Consider the following 13,977-nt stretch of genomic DNA (forward strand, 5'->3'; position numbering starts at 1 on the left):
AGTATATGTATATTTTTATTTAACCCTTTAGTATTCACTAAAGTAAGGTGTACAATTATCCCTTACTCATTCACAAGAGGGGGCTGCATTTTATTAAATGGGTACCCCGATGCAAATAAGCCCCTCTGCCAGCAGGCCCCCACAACCAACGCCCTAGGGCTTGTGGGGAAGTAGCCCTTGTCCCCATCGGCACGGGGACTAGGTGCTTTGCCTGGTTAAGCAACCTCCCAGTGCTGAGGGGATGTGGACTGGTATGCCACGAAGGGGGGGGGGCGCGCTTGCTCGTCCCCCCCTCTTCTGCCCTGCCAGGCCTATGCTCAGATTAAGGGTCTGGTTGAGGGTTTTAGGGGGGACCCCACGTCTTTTTTTCCCCATTTTTGGGGGTGGGGTTCCTCCTTAAAATTCCTACCAGACCTAAAGGGCCTGGTATGACTTTTGGGGGGAAGACTATGCATTTTTTTTTTTGAACTTGGGGTCCCTCCTAACATTCCTACCAGACCTAAAGGGTCTGGTATGGATCGGGAGGGGGTCCCAACACTGTTTTTTTTTTTCTTTTATTCCCTTTTAAATTTTTTTTTCTTCTGCTCGCATCGGAGGTAGCGAGCAGAATAGCCGAGCCGAATGCCGCTCGGCGACATTCAGCTATTCACTCACTCCCGTTCAGGCTCTATGAGATTAGGGGGAACGGCAGCGAGTGAATTGCCGGAGGTTCGACTCAGCCGATCCAAATGTTGGATCCACTTAATCGAACGGCTCCTTTACTTAGGCTCAGCCAAGCATGCTGAGCATGTTCGGCTGAACCGAAACTAGCTGATGTACACCTGATTTTAGCCGATGTGCGGCTGAAATCAGCCCTACATGGCTGAAGTAAATAGCCGAATGGCGTTTGGCTCGCTCACTTTGGCTCAGTTATTGACTCGGCTGCCTACGGCAGCTTAGTGAATAACTCCCTCAGTGTTCTAATGAGCTAAGTTGTAATATCTGCACCCCTTTAGAAGTAGTTAACCCTTAGCGAGCTCACCAAAAATGACATTTCTATTGCATTGGATGGCTAAAATCTACATGTATCTTGTGCAGATGTCTAGGAAAAATCAGTGGGACAATCACAGAAGCAGGAAATTATATTTTGAGGGCGTTCTGTACATCAGTTGTGTACAAAACGCCTCCAGGTTGCATTCATTATTTTTTTAACAGTTTTAGAAAATGAGAGCAACTTCAGATTGAAATGGAAAGGTCATGCTGCAGGGCTTCCGGAAGTGATCGGGCGACTTTACAGCCTTAAACGTAGCTGGGAGTCAGTTTACAAGGGCGGGTTAGTACTGGTTCCATGGCAGTGAAAGGGTTAACTTAAAACTTTGCAAAGTTACCTGCAAACTAAATTTTGCATATGGTTTGTTATGCTTACCCAGTTACTAAAGGTTAATAAAGGGTTAAATAGGAAAGACTTTTGTTTCTCCAGCGCTGTTCGATCGAACTTCATTCCCCGCTCTGTCCCCCACTGCTGCCATCCCCAGTGCTGACACTTCTGGGTTCCCAGGCATTAGGTGACCAGTTCATGGTGTAGCTCCTGCACAGGCTCACAGGATTTACACCCTCCCTGGCATCAGGCCCGTTCAAGACATCTTAGAGATGCCATGAATGGGCTTAGGGTATACAATGCATGTGCAAGTGTGTACACAGGAAAAAAAAAAAAAAAAATAAATTTGCTGGGGGAGAAGAAGAACATTTTGTGGCCAAAAGAGACTTTGCATGATTCTTCTGCCAAAAATCCTGACCACCAAGTGGTTTTTATTTATCTGACTTCACTTCTGCTTTGGGTCCTTGATTGAAACATTGTATCAGTATTGGTTTCCATTTGAGGGGACGGCTATTAGGCACCATTCACACCAGGGCGACAGCGTTTCAGTGCGTTTTTCATGCGATTTTTGGAAGGGCGTTTTTATGTGCGTTTCAGCACTGAAACACAATTCAAAACATCCGAATATGTGCTGATCAGCACGTTTCCAATTAAGTCTATATGGTATGCGCTCTGGTCAGCGCTGTAAAGTAGCTCAGGGAGCAGTTCGAGCGACAGGTGGATTGAAAAGCGCGATTGCACGTGTTTGCCTGAACGGGACCCATAGGAATAAATGTTTGCGTTTCAGCGCGACGAACGCGCCCTGGTGTGAATGGGGCCTTATTGGCATTTACAGATACAGTAAATAGCTCCTGAAAGGAGTTATGAAACACAGATCAGGACCTCCTTTTTTTTAAACAAATATTAAGGGCTTGTTCACACCAAATGCGGACCAGATCTGCATGAGTTTCTGCACACGCAGTGCAGTGTTTTTTGCCGCGTTCCAGGCCGTTTTTGTAAACGGGCTTTCAGTGTGTTCCAGGGCGTTTGCATGCATTTTTGATGCGTTTGCATGCTTTCCAGAGAGTTCCAGAGCAGGTAAAATAGGGCTTGCTGCAGTTTTTTTTACATGCTCTGCAACTGAGCGCTGCGTTGTGAACTAGAGCCCAAAATACCATTGAAATACATTGGATGCAGATTTGATCCGTTTGGTAACTGCTCTGTTTCTGGAACGCGCTTGGTGTGAACTAGCCCTAAACTAAGGCTGGGTTCACATCTGGGCGTACTATAGGCGCATTTTTTCAGCTAGTTTTTCAGCACGTTTTTAGCGTGTTCTTTAGCACGTTTTTAGTTCAGTGAAACGCGAGTTCCACGCTCGTTTTTATACCTCCCTGGCGGTATGATTTTTTTACATTTTTCCTTTATTTTGTCTATTTTTTTTTCGTGTTTTTTACTTTTTTAACTTTCAAACTTCCCGCCAGTTTCGCCCCCCCTGCGACGCGGACGCTCGCAAGGGACGAAACCCGGAAGACGGCAGCGGCCGGAGGACACAGCGGGGATCGCGGACAAGGTAAGACCTACGCTGTATTCCCGAGTGTGGCTCGGGGTTACCGCTTTGTTACCCCCAAGAAAGATGCCCCTGCAACTACTGATTTCTCCCACTACCCGTGCCACTGACAACTGTTGTAATACGAATTAATTAAGGGCTTGTTCACACTATGTGCGGAGACCTGCGTTCCTCCTCTGCACCTGAGTAATGCAGGACTCCACAAGGGCAAAAAGAAAACAATTGTTTTCTATGCGCCTCGTTCTCACCACAACGGAGTGGAGAGGTGTGAAGCAGAAAGGTGCAGATAAATGCAGACATGCTGCAAGTCTCCATCTACCTGTCACACTGATGGCCTGCTGATTCTGAATCAGCGCTGCTGAGGTCAGGTTTTGAGTGAAGCTAAGACATGCCAGGCATCCTCTCCAATAGCAGCCACTCAATGCCTTTGCCTAACACCCACAACCTCAACGATGAACCAGAAGTAGCAGGAAAATAACTTTGTTGACACTACAGGGAGACCAATTTTAATGACAGGAAAGTATTTGGGTGCTCTTATTACACTTTGCAGATAGTAGGCACCCTGCAGGGCAATCTGACCTGAAGTCAGCTTCTGATTTTAACAACATATTAATAATTATTTACCTTATGGTATCCCTTTAAATGGCTTATGGAAGGTTCCTAAAATCCAATTGGTCACCACCACCGCCACTCCTGTAAATTAAGTAAAGCTGGTGGTCATACACTGTAGGCTGGCAAAAAAAACTCAGATTACTCCATCATTGCTTATTAGCATGAATAGACAAATCCCACCATGGCTATTGTATTCCAACAGTGACAGGTGTGCAGCTGTCATAGTACCCAAACAATGTTTGGTTGAGAATTCTGTGCCCGGCTCCTTCAATTTCTCCGATCAACCCACGGAGCAAATTTCATCTGAAAGCTGATCATACACTGAGCACATTTCTTTGTGAACCAGCCAAACTTTGCTACGTAAGCTGGCCATACACTAAGTAAAATTTAACTTGTTCTTCATGAACTGACTATAATTCGCTCAGTGGGTATCCCTGTCTGCCGTCATCCTTCAATTGAAAGATCAAAGGTTCCGGTTGGAAAATTGTTGGCTAAACAGTGCCTGCATCCAAATCAGATGTAGGTACTGTTCAGGCATTTTGACAGTCGGCAGTGCCTACTGTTAAAATACAATACCTGCAGCAGGAGATTCCTCTGTTCATGCTGTTTAGCGTGAATGGAAGAATCTGCATATACCCAGTTTTATCATGGGGTATAGTTTGATCATCAAATATAAATAATTAACAGGGGACTTCCTGCCTTAAAGAAACGTGTGAGCACAGTGTTGCCGATAACCTGCAATCATACTACAGCTGTCATTTTACTATGAGAACATACAAGAAATAATTTTTTTCAGGGCCAGGCTATTCTTATTCACCTGATTCACTATGTATTCCGAGTTCCTTCTGTATCACATGCTCAGTAACCACTGCAGCACAGCTCAAGTAGTTGACCCTGTTTTTCAGCATAAGCACTAACATTTCTTCATCAGCACATAGTTTGTCTGCAGTCCAATGGGTGTCATCTGTGCAACACACAGGCCCCAATGTATTTTATCTGGAGGTGATCCAGTTCTCTCTGTTGGTAAAAGGAGCGGATGGCGTGACCAAGACATTTTTTTCCAGTAGAAGCTGTTTGTACTTTAAAGTGTAATTCCACTTTTTTTTCAGAAAAAAACCAAACAATCCCCTCTGGTTAATCAAGGAACATTGCAAGGATTTTAACAAACTTTGTAGCAGATTCCACCTTGTTCTGTTCTGACGAATTATCTGTTTGTCTTGCCATGTCATTTCCAGACTGATTTCTAAATGGGAGGGTCAGATTCATTATAACCACCTGGTGAAATTTCAGTGTTTTAATGAGGAAAAGTGCAGTGTCGGCATCCCTTTAGAAGTAATTAAGCCTTAGCCCTCATTCACACGAGTAATGGACGGCCCGTACAGATCTGTGCTGCGTGAACGGTGACGGATGGATCCTATCTGCGTCCGAGCAGGGACACGGGCACCCGAACGAACTTGCAGTTCGGGTGAGCCGTAGGGCGGCGTACGGCCGCGTACTCCCATAGAGAAGGACAGGATGCTGCGTGTAATCACATGCAGCACCTGTCCTTCCCGGGAGCGGCCCGTTACGGCTGTGCACGCAGCACTGATCTGTACGGGCCGGCTGTTACTCGTGGGAATGAGGGCTTAAGGAGCATCACATGACATTTATGTTACAGGGGATGCCTAAAATGTTATTTGTATCTTAGTGTGAACTTCGGGAAAAATTTGTGAGTCAATTAGAGAAGCAGGAAGTTACATTTCTGAGGGGGTTTCATATGCCATTGGTGTACAGAACGCCTCCAGATTGCATTGAAGTTTTTGAACAGTTTTAGAAAATTACAGCAACTTGAGATTGAAATGGAAAGGTCCTTTTAATAACATTAAATTACAAAATGACTTGTGTTGCACTTTTATATTATTTTTTTAATGAAAGTGGAGTTTTCCTTTAAGACAAATGTAATGTAGTTTTGGATTAAGATTTCAAACAAAGTGAAAACAGAGTTAAAGCACCACTATGATCAAGCCACCGTGCCCCTGGGAAATGCCTTATTGGATTAGGGCACTCTTGGCAAAGTGGGAACAATTTATTTGGCCCACTAACATGGGATTGTGGCGGTCCCTGTGTTTTGTCCCTGTTTTCTCCCTGTTTTTTTTCTTTCTTTAATTTTAATACTGCCCCTTTAAGAAATTTACCTGACCGGTTTCGGCGGGAAAACTCCTGGCTCGTGTCCTTCTGGAATGTTTTTCACCATTCCCAGGAGCCTATATAAAGGAATTCCCAAGGGAGAGCTGTCACTCGGCTGGACTCTTTCACAGAGAGCTCCCGCCCAACAGCTATATTTGTCGCGTGCTCCTTTATGTGGTTTGTCACTCTGTGAGAGGACTTATTGGTGAATGGTTATTTATAGTATTGCTCGAGTCATAGTGGCTGGGCAATTTTACGGTTGGTTTTAAGTGTTAGTAATTACAGTTATCAGTTTGAGTTTAATGAAGTTGAAATTATTTTAAATATAATAAATTAATATGGTAACCAAAAAAGGGTCCGCAGACAGTTTTTAATCCATTGGGTGTCATTGTGCATTAGTTATTTATGTTATAAATTACAATTATGTTAGTTTGGAAGGGGTACCGCCTACATTCCCATGTGCAGGTTTTGGAGTACTTGACAATGAAGAGCTCTTCGGCCTCGTTCACACCAGATGCAGTGCGTTCCGGCCCGATTCTGGCCAGAACGCACTGCCTCACATTGCGGCCCGGCTCACTTTTTTGTGGGGCAGGAGGGGACGTGATGGTCCATTGAAGTGAATGGCACCATAGCCACGCCCTCCGGCCGCAATGCAATCGGCCGCGTGGGATCGCAAGGCACATTATGACCGTGGTCCAGTCCGGTGCGATCAAAATAGTGCTTGATCACATTGTGATCAAGCACTAGGCCGAAGAGCTGAATGCAACTGGGTTTGGTTTGTGAGACATTTGCCAAACTGCGCTGAATTTCGAATGTTAATCTGAACCCCCATTAAAGTCAATGGGAAAGCTAAATCTTTCAAATCAATTCTCTCCATTTTCAAGGCTAATAGGCAAGAGATTGTAAAACAAAAGGCATGAGGAGCTGGGCACTGCCAGGGGGACATGAACCAAAGCAAAGCAATTCAGTGGGGAGCAGTTCTTATAATAAAACAATAAAAAAATGCAAAATTCCCTCAAATATCATACTTTGGGGATGGCCTATTTAGTCAATGACGTCAGCCAGAATCCCACGCATTTATTTTATATTCAGCTGTTGCCCAGGAATCTTGCGGCTGGCAGATGAATGAGGCAAGGTGTGGGTGTGTCACTGATTGCTAGGCCCAGGCGTCCACCAAGTACTTTTTGCTGTAGACCAGGGGTCTCAAGGTACAGGCCCGCGGGCCACTTGTGGCCAGCGAACTGGTACTATGTGGCCTGCAGCCACCTGACAAGTCAGTCACACCGTCATAGACCGCATAACTGATTTGTGGGAGCAGCTACACGGTCTGCATCTCTGTCGGATGCTGACCACAGAGCTGCTCCTGATGGCACTCAGATCCTTTTGGCCAGCGTCTTCACTGAACACCGGCCAAAAGGATGGATTCATCAAACCATGGATCACCAGGGAATGTGCCTCGGCGCCTTCTCCCTGCAGAAACAACATGTGAGGGGGCTCATTGTTTTGTTATATATAGGTGTATAGGGGAGAGTATTATTGTGGATTTGTGTGTATGTGCGTGTGAAACTGTATTCCTGTGTGTATGTATTTATGTATGTACGCGTGTATTAGGCCCCATTCACACCTGTAAGTTTAGTTGTGATTAGGGATTTCTGCATCAGGAACTTGCGCTTTCCTGCAGCAGGAATCCCTAATCTGGCGTTTACAATTGGCAGCTGTCACGTGTTCAAGTTAGGCTCTGTTCACACCTAGGCGTATCGAATTCGCGGTAAAAAAACGCGCCACAAACGCGCGTTTCTGAGGGCTACTTGGCTGTATCCCAATGGAAACGCGCAACAAAAACGCCGCAAAGAAGCTCATGTACCTTTTCAGGCGTAGGCCGTTTTGTAGCGCGCTCAGACGGGCTGAAATACGGCAAGGTGTGAACCATACCCATAGAAAACAATGGGATTTTCATGTTTGAGCGTTTTGTAGAGCGTTCGTAGAGCGTTGAACGCGCTACAAAACGTACAGGTGTGTACCAGGCCTTAATGATCAGGTAAGAGGCACTGCATGTAAACGCCTGCACACTGTAGGTAGGTTCCAGACCACATGTAATCATATCACATACCATTACATGCGGAGTGCAGGCGTTTACCTGTAGCGAGTGACACCTGATCATTAATTTGAACGGGTGACAGCTGCTGCTTGTAAATGCAAGTTCCTGATGCAGGAATCCCTAATTGCACCTAAACATACTAGTGTAAATGGGGCTTTATTGTGTGTATATTAGTGTGGGTATTTCTGGTTGTTGGTGTATGATTGTGTGTGTATTAGTGTGTGTGTGTGTGTGTATTTCTGTTTATGTGTGAGTGAATGTGTGAATCTGTTGGTCCCCTATGATTGAAATTCAAACCTGTAGGAAAAACCACACACATACTGACACTGCACACACATACACATGTATACATATTGATACATATTGATAGGACACACAGAGAAACATCAACACACATACCGACATCACTGACAGAAATCCTGACAATACACAAACTATCACAAAAATATACTGACATTGCATACAAAGAAACCATCACAAATACATCCCGACATTAGAAGCACATGCAGACATTAACACTGGTACTGTATATATTTACATTTTATTTTGAAGTAAGAAATTTGACAAGCGGCCCCCATGGGAGAAGAAAATGTCTCCACTGGCCCCTGAATCAAAGGAGTTTGAGACCCCTGCGGTAGACTAATAGTGCAGCACAGCTCTTGGTACGGTCCCGCCACCCCCCTGTAAAAGTTGGTACCTTCATGTTCACTTGTTGGAAGGGTTATTTTTTTTAGGGGGCGGGGCTTGCTTTTTACCGAGCTGCACTGAACAGCAAGGCAAGAGTGGAGCAGAGCTGCTGGAGTGGTAAGGTAAGCAGATGTCAGGGGGGGACAACAGCAGTCTGGTGCCCAATGCTTGGGTGGGGGGTTGGCAGAAAACAGCAGCCGCCAATGCCCACCGTTGGAGTTTGAAGAAGACAGCAACAGCCAGCAGGTACAGTCTGGGGCCCTTTGAGGGGGAGGGGGAGCTTAGAGGGAAGGAGGAGGCATTACGTGGGGACTTTTAAAATGTTGATTTGGTGGATGTGGTGTAATTCCAGAACTGTCAGTGTCACCTGTGCGTTGTCACCTAAGCAGGGTCGGTGTCACCTGTTTGTTGTCACCCCAGCAGAGTCAGTGTCACCTGTGCATTGTCACACCAGCAGGGTCGGTGTCACCTGTGCGTTGTCACACCAGCAGGGTCGGTGTCACCTGTGCGTTGTCACACCAGCAGGGTCAGTGTCACCTGTGCGTTGTCACACCAGCCGGGTCGGTGTCACCTGTGCGTTGTCACCCCAGCAGAGTCAGTGTTTCCTGTGCGTTGGAATACTCATTTCAATTTCATACATTAAATTGTAATAGTGTTACAATAAAAGTGGGTGCACTGAAGGACCCGGAGGGATGGCCTGTGGGCAGACTCAATTGGACAGCCAGTGGACAGGCCTGTGCAGTGTTGGTGTTGGTTGGGGGGCCCAGGCTTAAAGCTGTGTAAGGGGCCCAAAAAGTTCTGATGGCTGCCCTGTCTTTTTGTACTGATGACCTTCATCACCAAGGCAGAATGTAAGTGGAAATCCTACATTTTAAAGATGTCATGAGACCAAGCGAGCAGTGAGGACAAGTCTTCTAACAGAGACAATTGGTCTGGTGACTACTGTCTAAAAAAGGAATTCCCCATGCTTTGGGGAGATTTCCTCTCCCTTCCTGTTGTGTTCCCCAAGCAGAACCATAATGCGAAAAGGGTTTTACCTCTACTCTATCCAATGCAAAAAAAAAGCTTTGGTTCCACGCACACTTTTATCGTTCCTAAGCTGTATCCTAGAAGATTTACCTTTTAAAATCCTCCAGAAAAATAGCTGTATATGCCTGCGGTCCGGTCCGGTGCGATCAAAATGCTGCAAGCACTATTTTGATCGCACCGGACCGCAGGCATAATGTACCTTGCGATCCCGTGCAGCCGATCGCATTGCTACCGGAGGGCGTGGCTACGGTGCCATTCAACTCAATGGTCCGCCACGCCCCCTCCTGCCCCACAAAAAAGGGAGCTGGCCGCCGGAGGTGTAACTAAATCCTTCAAGGCCCCGGTGCAAGAAACCATGAAGGCCCCCCCCCAACTGCCATGGCACTGCATGGTTTACATGAAGGCTACCAAGGTCCCCAGCAAGCGCAGAACCTCAGGCAGCCACTTGTTTAAAATTTTAGTGCCGGTGTTCTGTCGAGAACGCTGACCTAGTATCTGCGCTTGCGTACAGACGGGATTAACGAGGAAACCGGCATTTATTTACAAAGTATTAGTTTGTAATTGTTAATTGTGACCGTTAATAATATGCCGTCCATGGCAGTAAATGACGGATGGCAGTGGATGATGGATAGAATATTATTAACGGTCACAATTAACAATTTAAACAAAATACTTTGTAATAAATCCCGGTTTCCTCCAGAATACTGGTCTGTGCGCAAGCGCAGATGCTGAGGTCAGCAAATTCGACTACGTCGGCATTCTCGACAGAACACCGGTATCTGCGTTTAGTATTGAGGCATTTAGTCAAGAACCAGCTGCACTCCTTACCGGAATAGTAGTAAACCTGCCAAGCAGGTTGGTGCTTGTAATGACCACGGACGGCCCCGAGAACAATGCAGATCTAGAAAGGATTGTCACCAGCACACCAAAAGTTTTGAAGCAAAAAGTCCTTTATTGACAAACCGCCATCCAATACAAGCGCTTTCGGGGTCTCAGCAGTACCCCTTCATCAGGCTCTTCTGAGATTTATAATGTCAAAACTTTTGGTGTGCTGGTGACAATCCTTTCTAGATCTAGTATTGAGGCATTTTCATGTATGAGTATGAGTACTCGTGAAAATGCCTAGTATTGGCAGTGGTGCATCCCTACTTAATATAATGCATTGCTGGGACTTGTAGTCCTACATAGTTGGTGCTATTCTTGCTATTCTGCATTGCTGTATAATCATCATACAGCAGTGCAGAATACCACCAGCCATGCGGGACTATAAGTCCCAGCAATACATTATAATAAAAGTCAGCTATGCTGAATACCACCAGCACCCCCCACTATAATGCATTGCTGGGACTTGTAGTCCTACATATTTGGAGCTATGCTGCATTGCTGTATAATCATCATACACCAATGCAGAATACCACCAGCAATACATTATAATAAAAGTCAGCAGTGCAGAATATTACCAGCAACCCCCCACCCCCATTCCCACTCCAGACTTCCTCTTCTGCAGGGCCCTCTTCCTCGTCTTGGCGGCCAGGGGGTGGGGCTAGGATGAGAGAGTCCTTACACAGCAGAATGTGATGCCCGGCGGTGCCTCTCCTGCCCTGCCGCACAGCCGCCCGTACATTCTGCGAGTGGCTGTGCTGCAGGGAAGGAGCGGCACTATCTTGGGGGGCCCTCTTCTTCCTCGCTGGGTCCCACCTAAGTGGCGGAACGCCAGGGCCCGGTCGCAAGTGCGACCGCTGTGACCCTGGTAGTTCCGCCGGTGCCGGCCGCAATGCGATGCAGTGCGTTCTGGCAAGAATCGGACTGGAATGCACTACATCTGGTGTGAACCTAGCCTTAAAGCTGGGTACACACGCAGCGAATTTTGGCTGATTCAGCAGAAGTCCCTATTCCTTCAGCAGAAGTCAATTAGATAGACGTTTGCTGAAGGAGCATGTTAGAAAATCTTCAGCCAAATGGAGCTTGCAGACAGCCAGGTGGAAGCTCCAATCAGGTATTCTGACAGTGGCCTGCGGCCTTCAGCCAGCGTGGATGGAGGAAGCTGTCCTATTTTTTTTCGTGCAGCCCTCAGGTTGAATGAAAAAAATAGACCCGTGTATACTCTACTTTAATCTCTGCCTGCATAATGATCTCACCCCTTTAGTTCATGCTAGTTGCCCCTGTGCGGCTGATCCCCGTGGACGTCTATAGGGCCATTGTCCAATGCAGGAGACACTTAGCACTTAGGAGCTAGCCGCATAACAATCTTTGGGGGATCAACTGTCCAGACATGGGCGGCATAAGCTAAAGTTTTGGCTGTGGGATGTGAATATTATAGCAGGCAGCTGCTTTTGTTCAAGGGGCTAGACAGGAAGCATAACTGTACTTTTATATGAAAGTACAATTCTATTTTATCATTTTTAATTATTGTGAAGAAATACAATTTACGACATGGTATCCCATAAAAAATTGGGGATTTGGCTGAAAAGGTTAATCACCACTGCCTTAGATGATCAGTACTGTGCAGTACAGCCTCATTGGCTCCTAGTGCTGTCCTTTCCACTCCCAGTCTGAATGCTGCTATACAGGGGCTTACAGGAGGCTAATGTCAAAGACTGATACTACTTGTGCATAGAAAAATCTTAAAGGTGGCCATACACTTTACAACCATCGCAAGACCTTAGTCTTGCGATGGTTGTAAAGTACTTAAAAAAACGTACGATCTGCCCATCTTGGACAGGCAGATCGTACTTGCGATCATCGCAAGCCCGCCCCCTTGAGGGGCGGGCTTGCGATGACTGCAATGAGGGGCGGGCTTGCAAGCACGGCAAAAGGGCAGTGTGCGCGTGCGCACACCGGCCCGTTCGTCAGTTGTCGAACAAGCAGGCCACTCACTCGCCGAGAATCGTACGTTTCCCGGCGGGTTTTCCAGCCTGCTTGTTCGATGGAAGACGTGCGACCGTACAGTAGAAACGGTCGCACGCCTTCCATACACTGTACGATTCTCGTACGATCGCGGGATTCTCGTACGAGAATCGTACAGTGTATGGGCACCTTTACAATGCTGTCAATGAGTGCGTATTTGGATTAAATGGTGGTTTAAAGTATTTGCCTGAAGGTTCTCTTATAATGTGAAAATTGTGTCAAGATATTATCAGATACAATGCACAATGTAAAACAATGCTTGCTGAAGGTTCTATAGGCTGTCTATAATACCTAGATTGATTTGGGGTAACCAGTATAGTGTGTTAGCTTTGAGCTCTCTGTGCTGCCGCTTTCTAATCTCCTCCTTTGTCTCCAGGTTATCTCTCTCTCTGTAGAAATGTAACATTACATTCTTACAAGTGTTTAGCCAAGACTATGATGTCATTTTCTTTGCCCTGGGTACTCATCCCAAGACAAACTTCATTCCTGACATTCTCCTTCCTCCGTCTCATAGTGTTTGTTTCTGTGCACTCTGAGCGTCACCAACATGTCAGCGCCTCTCCTAAAATATCTATGTCCACCCTGTTGCTCTGACATAACGCGATACATTTGTTAGGGTTGCTGTCATTAAACAGTGCAGGACTGTAACATGATTAAAACACAAAAACTAATACTGTTGCAAATTTGTACTAAGATACAACAGGCATACTTAACCTACTTGTATACTTGGTGATGGCAACATCAGCAAAAAACTTTTTACAGTAAACTCAATAACAAGGACTAAAGGCCACCGCCTAAAATTTGTGGAGAAGGTGGAAAAAAGATTTAACCAGATGGGCGTAGGGGCTTCTTTTCAGTTAGAGCGGGTACATTTTGTAACTCGCTGCCACAAACCGTGGTATCAGCAGAGAGTATTGAATCATTCAAAAATCATTTGGACTATAATATACCGGGGTACAGGTACTCTTGAAAACAAGATCACACAAGGATATCCTATCTATCTATCTATCTATCTATCTATCTATCTATCTATCTATCTATCTATCTATCTATCTATCTATCTATCTATCTATCTATCTATCTATCTATCTATCTATCCTATCTGTCCTGTATATACAGACACACACAGGTTGAACTTGATGGACCTGTGTCTTTATTCAACCTCAAATACTATGTAACTATGTATCCTTTTTGTATTATAGTAGACAACATGTGGTGCTTACAGAGCTGCTAAATTCTGTGCCCCAAGAGCCCAGTAAGGCTGGCTGATCATTTTTTCTGTGTGTCTTTAATGGCGTTTCAGTGCTGAAGCGCGCGCTAAAACGCACTAAAAACGCTGTCGCCCTGGTGTGAATGGGGGCCTTAATGTCTGAATCCCCACTGGCTGGGCTTTTGTATTACAGATGACAGTCACTGTTCGGCTGAGAATTTTAGGACCGGCTCCTTTAACAAAAGTTGATTGAAATATTGACTTTTGTTAAACGGAGGGGTGCCAACTAGGCCACACACTGGCCAAGTCAGCAGGACTGAAATTCGCCCAGTGTATGGCTTAAGTCCTAAGCAGATTGTCACATA

This window comes from Nanorana parkeri, unplaced genomic scaffold, assembly GCF_000935625.1.
Source record: "Nanorana parkeri isolate BGI_ZX_2015 unplaced genomic scaffold, ASM93562v1 scaffold116, whole genome shotgun sequence".
Lineage (NCBI taxonomy): Eukaryota > Metazoa > Chordata > Amphibia > Anura > Dicroglossidae > Nanorana > Nanorana parkeri.